This window comes from Carettochelys insculpta, chromosome 17 (genome assembly GCF_033958435.1).
Source record: "Carettochelys insculpta isolate YL-2023 chromosome 17, ASM3395843v1, whole genome shotgun sequence".
Lineage (NCBI taxonomy): Eukaryota > Metazoa > Chordata > Testudines > Carettochelyidae > Carettochelys > Carettochelys insculpta.
Window position 1 is genome coordinate 26,437,848 of NC_134153.1, and position 17,617 is coordinate 26,455,464.

General features: G+C 45.5%; 1 long non-coding RNA gene across 5 annotated transcripts in view; it reads left to right on the forward strand.

Annotated features, from left to right (window-relative positions):
* The window catches only part of LOC142022157 (uncharacterized), a 465,994-nt gene that overhangs the window by 319,569 nt on the left and 128,808 nt on the right, over positions 1-17,617 (forward strand). For all 5 annotated transcript variants that reach the window (XR_012647864.1, XR_012647868.1, XR_012647867.1 and 2 more), the window contains exon 4: positions 17,154-17,354. This is a non-coding gene — a long non-coding RNA (uncharacterized LOC142022157). The remainder of the gene's footprint in view (positions 1-17,153; positions 17,355-17,617) is intronic.

A 17,617-nucleotide genomic window follows, 5' to 3' on the forward strand; every position in this document is an offset into this window, starting at 1 on the left:
GAATCTTGTGAAAGCCTTTACACTCCAGTGTTCTTCTGAATCTGGGCACATGTGGCCATTAAATGTCATCCTTGTTTTCACCCTTGGGGACTCCCCAGTTTTATCTCTACCACTTCAAACTACGATCTAGAGTTCTCAACTGGCACATCAGCCTAACATGCCAGTCACATGCAAGTGATCAGATTCTGGCCTGTGCAAACATGATCTGGTTCTTGGGGTGTTATGTTGTATCACTCACCGAGAGTCAATCTGTGTAATATTAGAACTTGGACTGGAACTCAGGAGGTGTGGCTTTATTCTTCTCTCTTCTGCAGACTCAGTGTGTGGCAGACAGGCTGATTTAAAGTGACTCAAATCACCAGTTTTAATCAAGATTTAGTCAGCAAGCAAGGAGCTTGATTTAAATTGCTGGAGGTGGGGAGGTGTTTTGGTTTTGGGTTTGTTTTGTTGTTGCATTTGGATCTTTGTTATTTTCCGCAAGAAAGGTATCTCCTTATTGGTTGCTATAGCCATTAAAACATGCTGATTTGCGAGCGAAATATAGTCATTCCCTTAAATTTGGTACATCTTTTGCCTAAACAGCTATATACTATAGCAGGGTGGGCCAAAGAGTTAGGGACAAAGAGCCAAATGAACAGAGTGCAAAGAGCCATGTATCTATCTATCGAGATCTAGAGATAGATAGATAGATAAAAATATAATACTTGGCTTAATGCCTTCCCTCTCCCCCAGAGCCAGGCACACCCAGTTCTCTGCTCTAACCCAATCCTCCTTCCCTCCTCCAGAACTAGGCACCCCCAGTTCCCCACTCTTATTGAATCCTCCATCCCTCCCCCAGAGTCAGGCCCTCCCAAGTTCCCCTGCACTCAAACTCACCAGAGCTGTTGCCACAGCTGCCCCAGATCCACTACCACCACCGCTGCCACCACGTGCTTCTCCCACCAAGTGGTGGGGCGTGTGCGCGAAGAGGCAGACAGCACTCCTGGTGCACTGCTCTGAGGAGAAGCCAAATTAATGGCTGAAAGAGCCACGTGCAACTCGAGAGCACATACACAACTCCCGGCTCTATACCTATTCATATTTAAGCAGATACATAGCTTACAAACCTTATGCAAATTCTTTGCTTTTACCTTTAACGTGCTTGAAAGATGCTAAGTGCCTCATTTGTTATTTACTAGGTTAATTCTTTACTCATAATTTGTCACTCTGCATTTTTGTGGAAATTGGAATTCAGTGATTTATAAAATTTATAGCTGTCGATTAATCACAGTTAACTCAAGTGATTAACTCTAAACAAATTGCTTGATTAAAAATTAATCACAGTTAATCGCAGTTTTAATTCTGCTGTTAAACGATAATAGAATACCAAATTACATTTGTTATATTGTGCCTATTTTGCTACATTTTTAAATACATTGATTTCCATTACAGCACGGAATATAAGGTGTGCAATGCTCACTTTATATTATTTTGATTACAAATATTTGCACTTGAAACAAGATAAAAGACAGTATTTTTCAATTCACCTCATCTAAGTACCGTAGTACAGTCTCTTTATCACGAAAATGTAACTTACAAATGTTGATTTTTTTTTGCATAACTTCACTCAAAAAACAAAACCATAGAAAACTTGAGACCCTATAAATCTATTCAGTCCCACTTTTTGCACAGCCAGTTGATAAAACAAACAAAATTATTTTTATTTATGAAAGATAATACTGTCTGCTACATAATTTACAATGTCACTTGGAAATGAAAACAGGCATTCTCATTGCACTGTGGTTGCCGACGTTGCAAGATATTGATGTGCCAGATATTTTAAAATATTGGTGTTTTGTTTATCTTCTTTTGCGGTGTAAAGATTTGCGAAAAAATAGTAAAGTGAGCACGGTCCACTTTGTATTCCGTATTGCAATTGAAATAAACACTTTTAAAAATGTAAAAAAGTCATAAAATATTTATAATAAATTTAAATAAGTAATCTGTGATTGTTTAGCAGTGCAATGAATCATGATTTTTATAATCTTGTACTTAGTCAACTTTTTTTTAATAATTTGACAGCACTAATAAAACATTTTCATTTTTATTAGTTAAATAAAACTACTTTTCAATATGCTGAGGACATAAGACGAAAGTGTTTATCAAAATACATTTTAAAACATTAATTTATTAAACAAAGAACATTTAATCTAGTGTGGTACTCATGAAGCAGACTGATTTTCTAGTCACTATGTCTTTCAAGGTGTTACTAAAAATAGACATTGATCACCTACCCTAATTTCGATTCAGAAATTGGAAGAGAAAAATGAGCTTGGGTGCTTTTTGAATTCCCAGTTGGTTTTGCAACTTCAAATAAACTGCAATGGAGAAAATATTCTCTCTGTATCTGCAGAAGAGGCAGCAGCTGTCAAAAGTTGCCTTAGAACTTCAACTGACTCCCATTCCAGGGGCTTAGTCAGTGACTCCCACCAATTCAGTTCTGTCTTTCTTTAAGACTCTGGCAGCAATTATATACAATTGGAAACATGAAAAGTGAAGTAATTGAAATAATTAAATATAAAAGATTTAAATAGATTATAGAGAGACAAGATAGCTGAGGTATCTTTTACAAGACCAACTTCTTATCTTCTTGCTGTCTCCCATGAACAGAAGTTGTTCCATCTACCTTGTCTCCTTGGACATAGCTACAGATAAATTCCATTTTATAGATGACAGTAAGTTTAAACTATAGCAAAGGTTAGAATGATTTCAAATTGAATTTGAAATTCTTTTTAAAAAGAAAAATTAATTTAAATAAAACAATCAGATTTTATTTAAAAATCCATCATTTTTTTAATTCAGGTCTTTCCACTACTTAAAACACACACACACACACACACACACACACACACACACTCTCTCTCTCTCTCTCTCTCTCTCTCTCTCTCTCTCTCTCTCTCTCTCTCTCCTGTTGCCCCTTCTGCTAAGTGGGGATAAGGACGCTGTTTTTTGTAAGCCCTGTGAACCAGCATCATAAAAGCACTTAAGTATGTAAGTCCCTGTCAGTCCAACATTTCAAAGCTGGTGAGATTCTCTAAACCACTGTTTGGTCATTTCCTAACTCCTAACATCACCCCATCCCTAAAGACAGACTCACAAATATGGAGAACTGTAAGAACCTCAAGATGTTATCTAGTCCAAGCCCTTGCACTGAGGTAAGACAACTTATTATCTTGAGCATCCGTGACAGATATTTTTCTAACAAGCTCTTCAAAAAGCTGGATGGAGATTACACTACCTCCCTAGGTAATTTGTTCCAGTGCTTAACTACCCTGACAGTTAGGAAGTTTTTCCTAATGTCTGAACTACATCTCCCTTGTAACAACTTAATCCTATTACTTGTTCTGTCTTCAGTGAATAAGGAGAACAATTTATCACTCACCTCTTTACAACAACCTTTTACACACTTGAAGAGTGTTATCATGTCTCCCATCAGTCTTCTCTTCTCCAGACTAAACAAGTTAGTTTTCTCAGTCTTTCCTCACAGGTCATGTTTTGTAGACATTTAAGCATTTTGGTTGCTCTCCTCTGGACTTTCTCCAGTTTGTCCCTGTCTTTCCCAAAGCATGGTTCCTAGGACGGCACACAGTAGTCCAGCTGACTTCTTATCAGTGCTGAGTAGAGTGAAAGAATTACTTCCTGCATTTTGCTTACAATGCTCCAGCTAATACATCCTAGAATGCTTCCTTGCAACAGAATTCCATAGTTGATTCGGATTTAATTTGAGGTCCACTATCACTCTAGGATTACACCCCTTCCTAGGCAGTCGTTTCCCGTGTTGTAATAAGATGGTTGAAGTCCTAGTACAGGGATCGGGCAACCAAAATAGCAAGAAGAGCCTTTTTTCCAATTGGGTAAAATACTCAATAATTCAAGAGCCGCAATGCATGTCAATGAGAGAAGGTTCTTTATAAATAATGTCAAACCATACTTTCTTCTTCGAGTGGTCCCCATGGGTGCTCCACAATAGGTGTCGGGCTCACCCGGCACCACAGATCGGAATTCTTCTAGCAGTTTCTATTGGATCAGGCATGTGCCGATGTGCGCCGCTCCCTTGCGCGCCCCCAGCCATGTGCGCGATCCGGTCCCTGCCAGTTCCTTCTCAACCGCCATCGGCTGCAGACGGAATCCACTCCAGCTAAAGCCAGAGGCAGATAAGATAGTTGTTTTTTACACGTAGTTCGTTTGTTTGTCACTATTATACAAAAAAAAAAAAAAAAAAGAAAGAGAAGAGCATATTAGATAGAGAGAAGAGGAACGAAGGAGGGGCGGTCAAGAAGGCTATTAAGCCGTCCGCTGCCCTGAAGGCCGTGAATGTTATTTTGGGTTAGAAAGCACTGATTAGTGGCTAAGTACCCTATTAACAGTAAAGACTCGCCGCGATGGCTTCCTCGGGGTTTAAGAAGTGCGAGTCATGCCGCGAGGCTATGCCGGCCTCAGATGGGCATAATGAATGCATTCACTGCCTGGGAGAGTCTCATGTTACCCAGAAGTGTTCCCACTGCGCTAAGCTTACAGCCAGGGCCAGGAAGGACAGAGAAATGAGGCTCAAAATGATCTTGTTTGATAATGATAAGGCTCTCCAGCCGGAACCGCTGGAGAAGCCTCACACAGAAGGGCCCTCTGGGTTGCATAAAAGGAAGGCAGCCTCTTTGACCCCCTCTGTGCAGAAGAGGAGGAAACTCTCCCCGGCTCGATCCTTGCCGGTGGTCCCAGCGAGCAGGACGAGTGGAATGCAGAGCCCCCAGCCGTGAGCTCATGAAAGCGGCAGTGCAGCAGTGCACGTGGCAGAGGCTGAGCCTCTGATTATACAACAGGCGGCATGGAAGGTGCTGCAAGGAGCAGCGCGGCAAGCGCCAGAATCGGCACCGCCGCCGCACGCGGCACCGGCTCCCATGGCGCCAACGGCGCAGGGGCACCCGGCACAGAGCCTACCGGCGCCGGAGGAAGCTATCCGCGCTGCACTGCTGTTGATGGTGCCGAGTGCGGCGCCGACAATGGGGCCAAGATCCCCGGCTCCGGAGGGGGCGGCGCCCACCCCTCAGGGGAGGGGCAAGGCCAGAGCTAAAACCCGGCACCTTAGTCCATCTCCAGGCAGGGCTGCGCTGCCCTTATCACCCAGCCCCCCTCCCAAGATACGCATGCCGCACCGCCAGGCTGCAACTCCACCGGCTTATTTTCGGGCCTCCCTCTCCATTCCTCCAATCGGTTTTGCCGTGGCTCAGGCCACCTTCACCATTTTTGGGCATGGATCCCCTTGAGTACTATCACAAACCAGCTTCACCATTGTCAATGTTGTCGCGGAGATCCCGCTCTCCCAGACATCATGGGTACACTCCCCAATCATGGTCCAGGTCTCCATCACCAGGCCCTTGCCCATGTTGCTATGGTCGTCCTCATCATGTTGAACACAGACACCGCAGGTCTAGATCCAGGAGCAGGTCCTCTCCTACTACTCGTCAATACTCCTGTGTACACTCTCGCTCTGGGATGGCAACGCAGTTGTCCCAGGGGGAATTAGGTTCAGAATCCCAAGACTTCCCTTCACAGCCCACCAGGGAGCAAGTATACCACCGAACTCGGGAGCCAGAGGATTTGGGGGAGGTTTACCCCAGCGGTTCCTCCTCATCCTCCCCAGGTGAGGCCATGGCCCCCAAGGATGTCTCCCCTCCGGATGACCTTAAACAATTCTAGGAGCTGTTCAAAAGAGTAGCATTCACGCAGGACATTCAAATAGCAGAGGTGCAGGAGAAGCACCATAAACTCCTGAAAAATTTGAGACCCCTGGCTTCATCTAAAATCGCTATCCCACCGGACGAAGCCATTATGGAGTCAGCCACTAACATATGGCAGACTCCGGCCTCTATTCCGCCTACGAACAAGAGAGCGGATAAGAAGTACTTCGTCCCAGCCAAGGGCATGGGCTCCTCTTTAGTCACCCACAACCCAATTCGTTGGTGGTCGAATCGTCCCAGCAGAGGTCGAAAACGTCTCAGTACAAATCAGGGGGGTTGGATAAAGACGCTAAGAAACTAGAGCTGTTCGGCAGGAAGGTCTACTCCTCCTCTACCCTATTATTGAGGATGGCAAATTACGTGGCACATCAATCAAACCATAATTTTGACAATTACTCTAGACTCACTCCTCTCATGGATTGACTCCCGGAGGACAAGAAGCCAGTGTTAAAGGTGATTGTCCAAGAAGGCTACGCGGCATCACGGACAGGAGTCCAGGTTGCCCTGGACGTGGCGGACACAGCGGCATGTTCAACAGCAGTAGCAGTGGTAATGCATAGGGAATCCTGGCTCCAGACATCCGGTATCCCCAGAGACCTACAGGCGAAGATCGTGGATCTTCCCTTTGATAAGCAAAAGCTGTTTGCAGACTCAACCAACTCAGTCCTCCACTCCAGCAAAGACTCGAGGGCCACACTTAAGACCTTGGGTATTTATACTCCCCCATACAAGAAAAAGAAGTTCTATCCTCAGCAAAGACGCTATGCTTACCAACCACAGCGCGCTCAATATCAGCGAGGCTATGACCAAGGCTGCCATCATCAGCAGCAGCAGTACAGGGCCCCCAGACGACGTTCTCAACAAAGCCATACACCCTTGGGACAAGCCCAGAGACAGCAAGTTTGACGGTTATGTCGAGGGCTGCACTATCAACACCTTCGCTCAATGCCATTCTCATCTCATGTTCCATCATTGCCTCAAACCGTTCCACTCCCAATGGCAAAAGATCACCACAGACAAATGGGTGCTAGAAATTATAGCCACGGGTTACACGATCCCCTTCCAGTCACTTCCACCAATGAAACCTCCCACCCAGCCTCATCTCAGGGACGCTGCCCATGAGGCGAGACTGAAGCAGGAGGTAGATCACCTCATGTTCATAGGGGCAGTGGAAAGAGCGCCGGAACAATTCCAAGGGAAAGGTTTTTACTCATGCTACTTCCTAACAGAGAAGAAAACAGGAGGCTGGAGGCAGATTTTGGATCTACGGGGCCTCAACTGTTAGTTGCGCAAGCAACGCTTTCAGATGATCACAGTTGCCTCCATACTTACGGCACTGGACGATGGAGACTGGTTTACAGCCCTCGACTTACAAGACGCTTACTTTCATGTAACAATCCACCCGGCACAGAGATGCTTCCTCCGCTTCACGGTCGGCGGGGAACATTTCCAGTACAGGGTTTTTCCGTTCGGCCTACCCTCGGCACCCAGAGTCTTTACCAAAACCCTGGCAGTGGTATCAGCCTACCTGCACAGACAGGGGGTGTTTATTTTTCCATATCTGGACGACTGCCTACTGAAAGGGGCCTCAAAGGCAGAGGTCCTATGCATGATACGCGTCACCGCAAACACGTTTACTTTGCTGGGCCCAGTTATCAACCTCGCAAAGTCAAAGACCAAACCCACGCAAGATATAGAGTTCATAGGGGCACACACAAACTCTATAACAGCAAGAGTATACCTGCCCGACGCCCGCTTCCGCGCCATCAACTCCCTGGTGCAAGTCATGACGTACAGCCCCGCGGTGCCGGTCCTAACATGCCTACAACTGTTGGGGCACATGGCGGCAGCGACGTTTGTGGTACAGAATGCCAGGTTACACATGCGAAGCCTGCAGCATTGGCTGGCGAATGTTTACAAACCGGCATCCCACACTGTCCACAGGGTAGTGTTGCCCACGACGGAAGTGCGAAGATCTCTAGTGTGGTGGGGAAATACCAAGAATCTGCTAGTGGGGGTGCCCTTCCACCAACCACAAATTTCTATTTTTCTTACTACCGATGCCTCCCACATAGGATGGGGAGCGCACATTGGCAGCAAGGTGACTCAAGGGCTATGGTCCCCTGCGGAACAGACACTGCACATAAACATACTGGAGCTCAGAGCGGTGTTCAATGCATGCAGACATTTTCGGAAGTACCTACACGGCAAAGTAGTTGGGATCAATACCGACAATACCTCCACTATGTTCTACCTCAATCGACAAGGAGGGGCACGATCACGTGCGCTATGCGCGGAAGCAGTCCGATTGTGGAACTGGTGCATCGCCAACAACATAACGTTGAAAGCCTCGTACTTGCCGAGCGCCCACAATGTGAAGGCAGATCAGCTGAGCAGGCGCTTCGCACTCACGCACGAATGGCAGATCCGCTCCGACCTGCTACGGCGCATATTTTGTACATGGGGGTTTCCCCAAGTCGATTTGTTTGCCACCCAGTACAACAAGAAGTGTCCCCAGTACTGCTCCAGAGCAGGAATAGGGCAGGGGTCCCTGGGGGACGCATTCATGATTTCATGGAAGGGCCCTCTACTGTACGCGTTTCCCCCCACAACGCTTATCCCCAAGGTTCCGCAGAAAGCCAGAAGGGAGAGAGCTCGCATGATACTCACAGTTCCAACTTGGGACCGACAACAATGGTTTCCCTTGCCTCTGCGCGTGTCGGATCGTCCACCACTCCCCCTACTGGTGGCACCGGACTTACTCACGGAGTCTCAGGGGTCCATAGTGCACCTGCACCCTCAGGGACTACGCCTACAAGCATGGTTAATCCATGGCTCAGCGCCTTAGAGAGCACGTGTACGGAGGGAGTACGACAAGTCTTGGAGTGTAGCCGAAGGGCCTCCACCAGGAGGACTTACGAACAGAAATGGACACGCTTTACAGCCTGGTGTTCTGCCAAACAGTTAGCTCCCCTCGACGTTCCCATAACCGTAATACTAGAATACCTATTGGACCTCAAACGAGACGGGCTTTCTCTATCCTCAATAAAGGTCCACCTCGCTGCTATATCAGCTTTTTGGCATATAGAGGAAGGGCCCACCGTATTCGCCCACCCTATTGTCACAAGGTTAAGAACATAAGAACGGCCATACTGGGTCAGACCAAAGGTCCATCCAGCCCAGCATCCCATCTGCTGACGGTGGCCAATGCCAGGTGCCCCAGAGAAGAACAGAAGACAATGATCAAGTGATTTATCTCCTGCCATCCATCTCCTGCCCTTGTTCTGAAGGCCAGGGCACCATACTTTATCCCTGGCTAATAGCCATTTATGGACCTAAACTGCAAAAATTTATCAAGCTCTTTTTTAAACCCTAATAGAGTCCTGGCCTTCACAGCCTCCTCGGGCAAGGAGTTCCACAGGTTGACTGTGCGCTGTGTGAAGAAAAATTTCCTTTTATTAGTTTTGAACCTACTACCCATCAATTTCATTTGGTGTCCCCTAGTTCTTGTATTATGGGAAAAGGTAAATAATTTTTCTATATTCACTTTCTCCACACCATTCATGATTTTATATACCTCTATCATATCGCCCCTCAATCGCCTCTTTTCCAAACTGAAAAGTCCCAGTCTCTCTAGCCTCTCCCCATATGGGACCCGTTCCAAGCCCCTAAGCATCTTAGTCGCCCTTTTCTGAACCTTTTCTAATGCCAATATATCTTTTTTGAGGTGAGGAGACCACATCTGCATGCAGTACTCAAGATGTGGGCGTACCATAGTTTTATATAGGGGAAGTATGATATCTTTTGTCTTATTATTAATCCCTTTTTTAATAATTCGTAACATCCTATTTGCCTTACTAACTGCCGCTGCACACTGCGTGGATGTCTTCAGAGAACTATCCACTATAACTCCAAGATCCCTTTCCTGATCTGTCGTAGCTAAATTTGACCCCATCATGTAGTACATGTAATTTGGGTTATTTTTTCCAACATGCATTACCTTACACTTACCCACATTAAATTTCATTTGCATTTTGTTCTTGAAGGGGCTGGTAAACCTGTACCCCCCTCGAAAACCGCTACCACCGTCGTGGAGTTTGAACTTGGTGCTCAGCACGCTATCGGGACCACCCTTTGAACCCTTAGCCACGGTACCCCTCCGACTCCTTACTATGAAAACAACCTTCCTTCTTGCGATTACGTCAGCCCACAGGGTGAGCGAGCTCACAGCAGTGATGGCAATGCCACCCTGCACAGTATTCTCAAAGGAGGCGGTAACCTTACGGTTACACCCAGCCTTCGTTCCAAAAGTTGCCTCGGAGTTCCATCTTAACGAACCAATAGTTTACCCTCATTTTACCTGAAGCCTCACAGCTCCAGCAAGGAGGCGCGCCTACATCTCCTAGATGTGAGAAGGGCGTTGGCCTTCTGCATAGACAGAACTAAGTCCTTCCACAAAATGGACAGGCTTCTGGTGTCTCTCGCTCCCAGGTCGAAAGGGGAAGGCCTCTCTTCCCAGAGATTTCGAAGCACGTTGTATCTTGTATAAAAATGTGCTACGAGCTTCGAAAGACCCCTTTGCTGGCTCCGCCTAGGGCTCACTCCACCAGGGCGGTGGTGGCATCAACAGCCTTCTTCAAGGGAATTGTGTTAAAAGACATCTGTAGAGCGGCGACCTGGTCATCCTACGACACCTTCACCAAGCATTACGCCCTGCATCGGGTATTCGAGGAGGATACCCGTCTGTCGACAGCAGTCCTCTCGGGGGCAAGCTGCACTTAAATTGATTACCCACCTCCTTACTTGGGTTACTGCTGGGTAGTCCCCTACTCCCCTACTGTGGAGCACCCACGGGGACCACTCGAAGAAGAAAGAGAAGTTACTCACCTGTAGTAACAATGGTTCTTCGAGATGTGTCCCGTGGGTGCTCCACCACCCGCCCATCCTCCCCGCTTCGGATCTCTGTCTGGTGTTTTTCAGGAGCATTGGAGGCGGTTGGTCAAGGAACTGGCGGGGACTGGATCGCGCACATGGCCGGGGGCGCGCAAGGGAGCGGCGCACATCGGCACATGCGCGATCCAATAGAAACTGCTAGAAGAATTCCGATCTGCGGCGCCGGGTGAGCCCAACACCTATTGTGGAGCACCCACGGGGACACATCTCGAAGAACCATCGTTACTACAGGTGAGTAACTTCTCTTTCTGTAACCCCTATTTTAGGAACAGCGCACGCACAGTGATTTGTAATGTGATACATGTTTACTGCAAGATGCTCACAAACTTTTTACATATTCTGTTTCCTCACACTTTACACGTGTGTTTGTACCACTGTCTTGCTGACTTCTCTCTCTCTCTCTTTGGAAGATGTTGGGGGAATTAGTCAACATTTCAAGATCAAATACTGTTCGTTATTTAGACATGAGTTGTTGTTTGTTGGGGTTTTAGCCGTTCACGTTCATTGAAAATAATCAGGACGGTTTTTGTTTTTACTTTGCAGTTATAGAGTTGGGAACCACAAAGAAGTCCTTAAAGAGCTGCATGTGGCTCTGGAGCCACAGGTTGCAGACCCCTATCCCACCATGAGCCAAACTGCTGGAAGCCTGAAAGTGAGCCTCTCAGACTAGGAGGCTCTGTAGGCATGATGATAGCACACCTACAGGACTGGGTGAGACTGACAATACCAAAATCTTTGTGAATATGGCCCAGTGGGATCCCAAGATGGAAATAATGAATTATTCCTTCTATTATTAGACTAGGCACTTTTCACACCACGTATTGTTGAAACCACATGATGTGTATCTCCTGGTATTGTGCACTAGTACCAGATTCTCTGCCTTCTCCATATCATGTAAAGGGTCTAGGGAACTGCTATCATGTCAGGTTCTGCCAGACATGGCTTCCTGAGGACATGTCTATACTAGACCTTAAAGTTGATCATAGATATGCAATTCCAGCTAGGACACTTGCATAGATGGAATCGACGTATCTAGGATCAACTTATCTGGCCATCCTCACAGAGGGATGTTGCTGGGGGAAGCTCTACCATCAACCTCCCGTGCTGCTTGCGATAATGAGGAGTACAGGGGTTGCTGAGCCCTGATAGTTTGATTTGCACATCTCCACTAGACTCGTGAAATCGAACCCTGGAAGATCAACCCTGACGGGGTCGGTCTCTTGGTAATTATAGACATATCCTAAGTTACTTTGTAAATAAGAGTTCAGAAGGCCTGCTAATGAGGTGAGATACAAACATACTTGCCAGTGGGGGTCACTGCAGTCTCATAGGACATTTTGTGCCATGCTTTCTGAGACTAAGCAGCTCTTCCTATGAGGTACTGTGCTATTCTCAATCTTCTGATTTCATCCTTGGTAGCTACAGTGTGTTATGGGAAAAATACTGCCAGCACTGATCTTTGCATATCCCCCTTAACTGCAACCTGGTAATCAGATAATACAACCAAAAGCCTCCTTTTGGCAGCAAAGTTTTTTTTAGAGCTTAACTTAAAACTGAAGTATGGATGTAAAATGAAGTGGAACAGAGAAATACGAACATTCCAGGAATTTTCATTTCACCTCCCCCAGCTACCTTTTCTCCCCTCCCTTGATGCAAACACCAGCAAAAGAAAAGGACAAATGCTAATTATTTTATTATGAGTTTCTAAGCCACAAAATTCAGCTTGCATTTTTTAATCACTGATATGAAAATGCAGTGACTAAAGAAGATATGATCACATGTTCCTTTCATCTCTGGGAGCTATTTAATAACCCTTCTGTGTAGATATGTATCTCGGGCTTTGCAGAGAGTTTGATTGGATGACTTCTCTGAAAGCTCCAATCGCTCCAGTTCATATTTGTATTTTGAAACTTGTTAACAATACATCTCCCTCTCCCCAGCGGGAGTAATCATAACGGGGAAATAGTTGTAGGGGAACTTCAAACAAACTCCTCTGAGGCACGCTTGTGTTTGTAAGAGAGGGTATGCAGTGGAGTTCACTTACTGAATTACCTGGTAGGAGAAAACAGAGCTCATAAAAGAATATCCTTCTCATACTCTGCAACCAAAGCATACAATCATGATGGCCTTGTAGACCTTTTTTTAATCTGAGGATCTCCAAGTGCTAGGTGACCATTAATTACAAGGAGAACTTTCCTAATTAACCCTAAGTGAACAGTAGTGATTTGGAAATAAACAAAGGTTGTGGTATTGCAAACAGGCATGCTGATGGGGGCAATTACTTCAGGGCCTGGAGAGTCTAAGGGGGTGGGGCGCCCAGCCCCTGCTGCTGGTACTGTGGTAGCAGTGGTGAGCGGAGCCCCAGCCCCTCTTGAATTGCTGCCAGAGCACCACATTGGAGGGCTGGATGGGATCTCAGCACTGTAGTCCAGGCAGCATTAAGGGTTGTCTCCCTCTGGCCCCATGCCTTCCAGGGGGGTGCAGAGTGGGGCCCCATCACACCTTCTCCTGGGGCCTGTGGTGGTTTTCAGTCCCACTGATTGCAAACCAAATTTTGTTCATTGATTTTGAAAAGTCTAGTTTAATTTTATTAAAAAGCTGGGTCTGCCACAAGACTCCAAAGCCTAGTCCCTCCAGACCGAACCATGGCTTTGACTCAAATCTGGGGCTTGAGTTAAACTCAAGATTTGAATTTTTGTGGCACTCCTATCCCCATCCATATCCAACTACACCCCAATGCTGCAAGGAATGCTGGGGGATTCAGATTCCTGATCTGAATCTGAATTTTTCAGCTCTGACCCATCTCTCATTTCAGTGATCAGTAATAATCCTTTGTCTTTCTTTGGGTCATTGCCCCATTTGGAAACGTGGAAGCAAAGACCAAAGAACCAACTTATCCTGAGTCCATTTACTGTTCACAGCTGCTTACTGAAGAACACAGTGCTTCCCTCTTCCAGATGGAGCCTACATGTTTGGCAGCTGCTCCAGGATCCCACACTGTAGAGGCTGCCCTAAAACATTAGCAGAGCTGCAGGATGGGTGCACCTGCCATTCATAATTAAGGCCCAGGAGTTACAAGAGACAACCAAGAAATAATTTTTTAAAAAATGCTCGTGTCCCCGTCCTGCAAAAATACCCACTCAGACACAGTTTTGTTGACTTCAGAGGGATTGGACATGAGCAGAAGTTCCACCTTTGCAGGATGGAGGCTTTAATGAGCACATCTGTGCAATTTAAGGAGCTGCTAACCAATTTTACTTTGTTCTATTTGAAATTTTGGCCTAGATCTTCCAGGCTATGTCTACATGGCAGAGCCAGTTCGGGATACTTTGGTATCCTGAAATAGCTACTCCGTGTCTTTGAAATGCGCTCATTTTGAAATATTTTTCCGAAATAATGGACGTGCTGTTTTGGCTCCTGTAGTCCTTATTGTAGGGTGTATTCTGTCCCTTGTCCTGGCTTAAGTCCATACTGGGCTGAGTTTAAGGTCTTGGTTGAGTGGGAGGGATAGCTCAGTGGTTTGAGCATTGGCCTGCTAAACCCAGGGTTGTGAGCTCAATCCTTGAGGAGGCCCTTTCAGGACTGGGGCAAATAGACATCAGGGGTAGTGCTGGCTCCTACCAAGAGGGCAGGGGACTAGACTAAATGACCTCCTGAGGTCCCTTCCAGTTCTCAGAGATGTGTATCTCCCATGATATACATATCATATGAGGCAATCTTTGGCTAGCTCCTCTGAGCTCATTCAAGAGCAGAAGGTTTAACATGAGGCAGTTAATGATTAGACCAAATGCATCACAACTGGACTTCTTAAGTGTCAATTAGAATATGGAATCCTTGAAAAAAGAAGGCATTGGTCATTATGGTGAAGTTGGGCACTAGTTGTTTGTGACTTTTATCAGTCAGGAAGGGTAGGCCTCAGATTGGCAGATCTTGTATCAGGTGCCCTGGCCTTCCAGTCAGGTAAATTTGCTTCATAAAATGAAGGTGGGCGGTTTGTTAGCCAGGAGGGTGAGAGGGTTTGAACCCTTGCAGCCTGGGACACTTTTCCAGATATGACAGATCTCTTCTGAAAGGTAGGACATTTGATCTTCACTGTGCTTGGTGCTGAATATTGCTGTTCACTCCAGGTGGTCTGAGTTAATGAGGCAGTTTAACCACCCTTCAGGCAAGATTCTGTGGAGGGTGACAAGTCTCCCAGCCTGTGACATGGCTTTGGCATAGTCTTAGAGAGCTATTTTGTTTTAGTCTTATCTTCTCTTTCCCACCATTGATGCTCAAGTTTTTATTGCCTGTATGGGTCCTTGAGAATCTGCTAACTATGTCAATGGTCCTGGCCAGGGTGAGATCATGCTACATCATATCCTGGATTCCTTAACCACATGGGATGGAGTGCTGCTCTGCCTTACAAATGGAGAAACAGTGCATGGCTGATTTAAATGATTGCCCAAGTTTATAGTTATTCATCTTGCAGAACTGGCGATCAAACCAAAGATTTTTGCCATGCCAGATTACCAGTCCTCTCTCCACTGCTACATACCTACTTTACTTTTATCTAAGAAGGCATCAGATTCCACAAATGGAGAAAGATAGCAATGTATCAAACATAATACAATGCTTAGATACTATCATGATGGGGGCTATAAAAAGACCAGAGGAGTAAATGACTTAGCACAGAACATATTCTTTGTCAGATGATTTGGAGGCAGAGTTTAATGTCATGTCCTAGGACAGAGATTTACATAAGTTAAAGTTGCTCAGCTGTTGTTCCTTTGGCACAAAATGTTTTTAAAATGAAAGCCTGGAAAGAAGAATGACTGACTAAAGAATAAATGCCATGAAAGAATAAGCACCAAAAAGTAAATCACAATATTAGAAGGCCAAATTCGTCGTGTTTGCAGCAAACTCCAAAATATTTCATGAAACAAAGAAGGCCTCTTTAAGTGTAACTGCTACACAGAATACATTTGCACTGAAGGAAGCTAGAATACAGCACATTCCTCTTAAACTGGTCAGGAAAAATGACTGCAAAATGGCATCTCCTTACCCCATATTTATTCACCATCTGTGACTTTCCTATCAGTTTTCTCAGTTTACAAATCACAAGTAGATTCTCTCTCTCTTTTTCTCTGTGCCAGGACTGCAGGCTCAACCCCATGTGTGAAAGCCAAACTCTGCTCTTCTTTCTGCCTCATGAATCGCTACCATGTATAAAGACAGGTCTGGATTCAGCTGCTGATTTTGCTGATAGCACATGAGGCATGAGAGAATGTAGCTCATTCTTTGGCCACTTTGTTGGCTGTGCAGCAGTGCTATCTTGTCTTTTGTTCATGGGCTAAGTGTTCATTGCAAGGGGGAACGGATTGTGGCCTAAGCGTTCCCTGAGTGCTGTCCTTTCTCAGCAGATTCACAGAAGAAGTCTAGAATGGGAGAGTTGTAAAAGTTCTAGTTTCTAGTTCTAGTTCTAGTCAGGTTCTTTGAGCACCCACCACTTCCATATCTAAGCTTAATTCATCCCCATAGGCAAAGGATCTTAAGCCCATGGTGGTACGTTCCACGTGACATTAAAAATTGTCATTTGCTTTGTTTATGACCCTGTTCATCTGAGTATCTCCAGTACTTTGCAAAGGTGAGTAAATATTGTTAGCCATGCTCTACAGATGGGGAAATAGGTATCTCTGGCTTGTTCAAGGTCAACGTGTGAGAGAATTAGGATTATAAACCCAATCCTTTTATCTCCCAGACTCCTGCTTTAATGACTTTATCAGCAAGACCCAAGAGACAGAACCAGCTTTCCAAAAACACACAGTTGTATACAAACCAGGTACACATGTGAATGTTTGGCTAGGTAGTTATAAATTCTAACCAGTCCATGGCATGTGAAAAATTAATGTGCAGCGAAACCTGCACAAGTAGGCACCCGCTTAAACTGGACAATGGTCTAGTTTGTAAAGAAATTACGTGTGTAAACTCATGAGAGAATGTTTTCTGGCCACAACTCAGGCACCTATTTTTGACAAAAAGGTCAACCGGTGCTGGAATTGGAAAACAAGGGGGAAATTTATGAACAACTTTTACCAAATTTTGCCCAATTTTTTACTGTAGTTTTCTCAGTATTTATAAATTTGAAAAAGTTTAATGAACTGTAAGTCAATGTAAATAAGGAGCAGATAAAGAAGTATATATTGTGAATTGAACAATGTGGGGGTGGGAAGGATGGCACCCCTAATTCAAGTATATTGAAACAAACACAAGAATTTTATAAATCCTGATTTCTGCCAAGCGTTCCAGGTGTGTCTGACAGAAGGCACCTGGTTGTGCTGCTGAACCCAGCAGATAGTTGGGAGGTTTATGAGCAGCTGCAGCACTGCAGCAAACCCAGTGAAGGGAAGACTCACTCTGATTGTACTTGTCCATCTTTTATATCAGACTCAAAAATCTGCATCTGATGTTCCAAAATTGCCAGCGTCTGGGAGAAGCAACCAGTCCACAAATGGAAGAGGATGAAAACAGTGACGTACAGCAAGTCGCATATTCAGGCTCAGCAAAACCTGGACATCCCATGAATGAAATGTTTGCATGTTGCTTCATACAGGATAATGAAAAAAGGAATACTCCCTTATACAGCAGGTAATCAGTCTGTGATACTCACTGCCAAAGGTAGCTCAAGGAGTCAAACTCCATAACTAAACTTTCGAACACAGTGTCATTTTACTGTCAAGTGTAATATCTATTGTTATAAGAGGGGGACTGACAAGTTCTGCAGGACCTTAGACAAAGTTTGGGGAGGGCCTGGCTTCATGCCCCTGGAAGGGATGGGGCTGGGAGCACCCAGCTTTCTGCGCCACCCCCAGCCAATAGACCTATGTGGTGCTCCAGCAGTGATTTAAAGG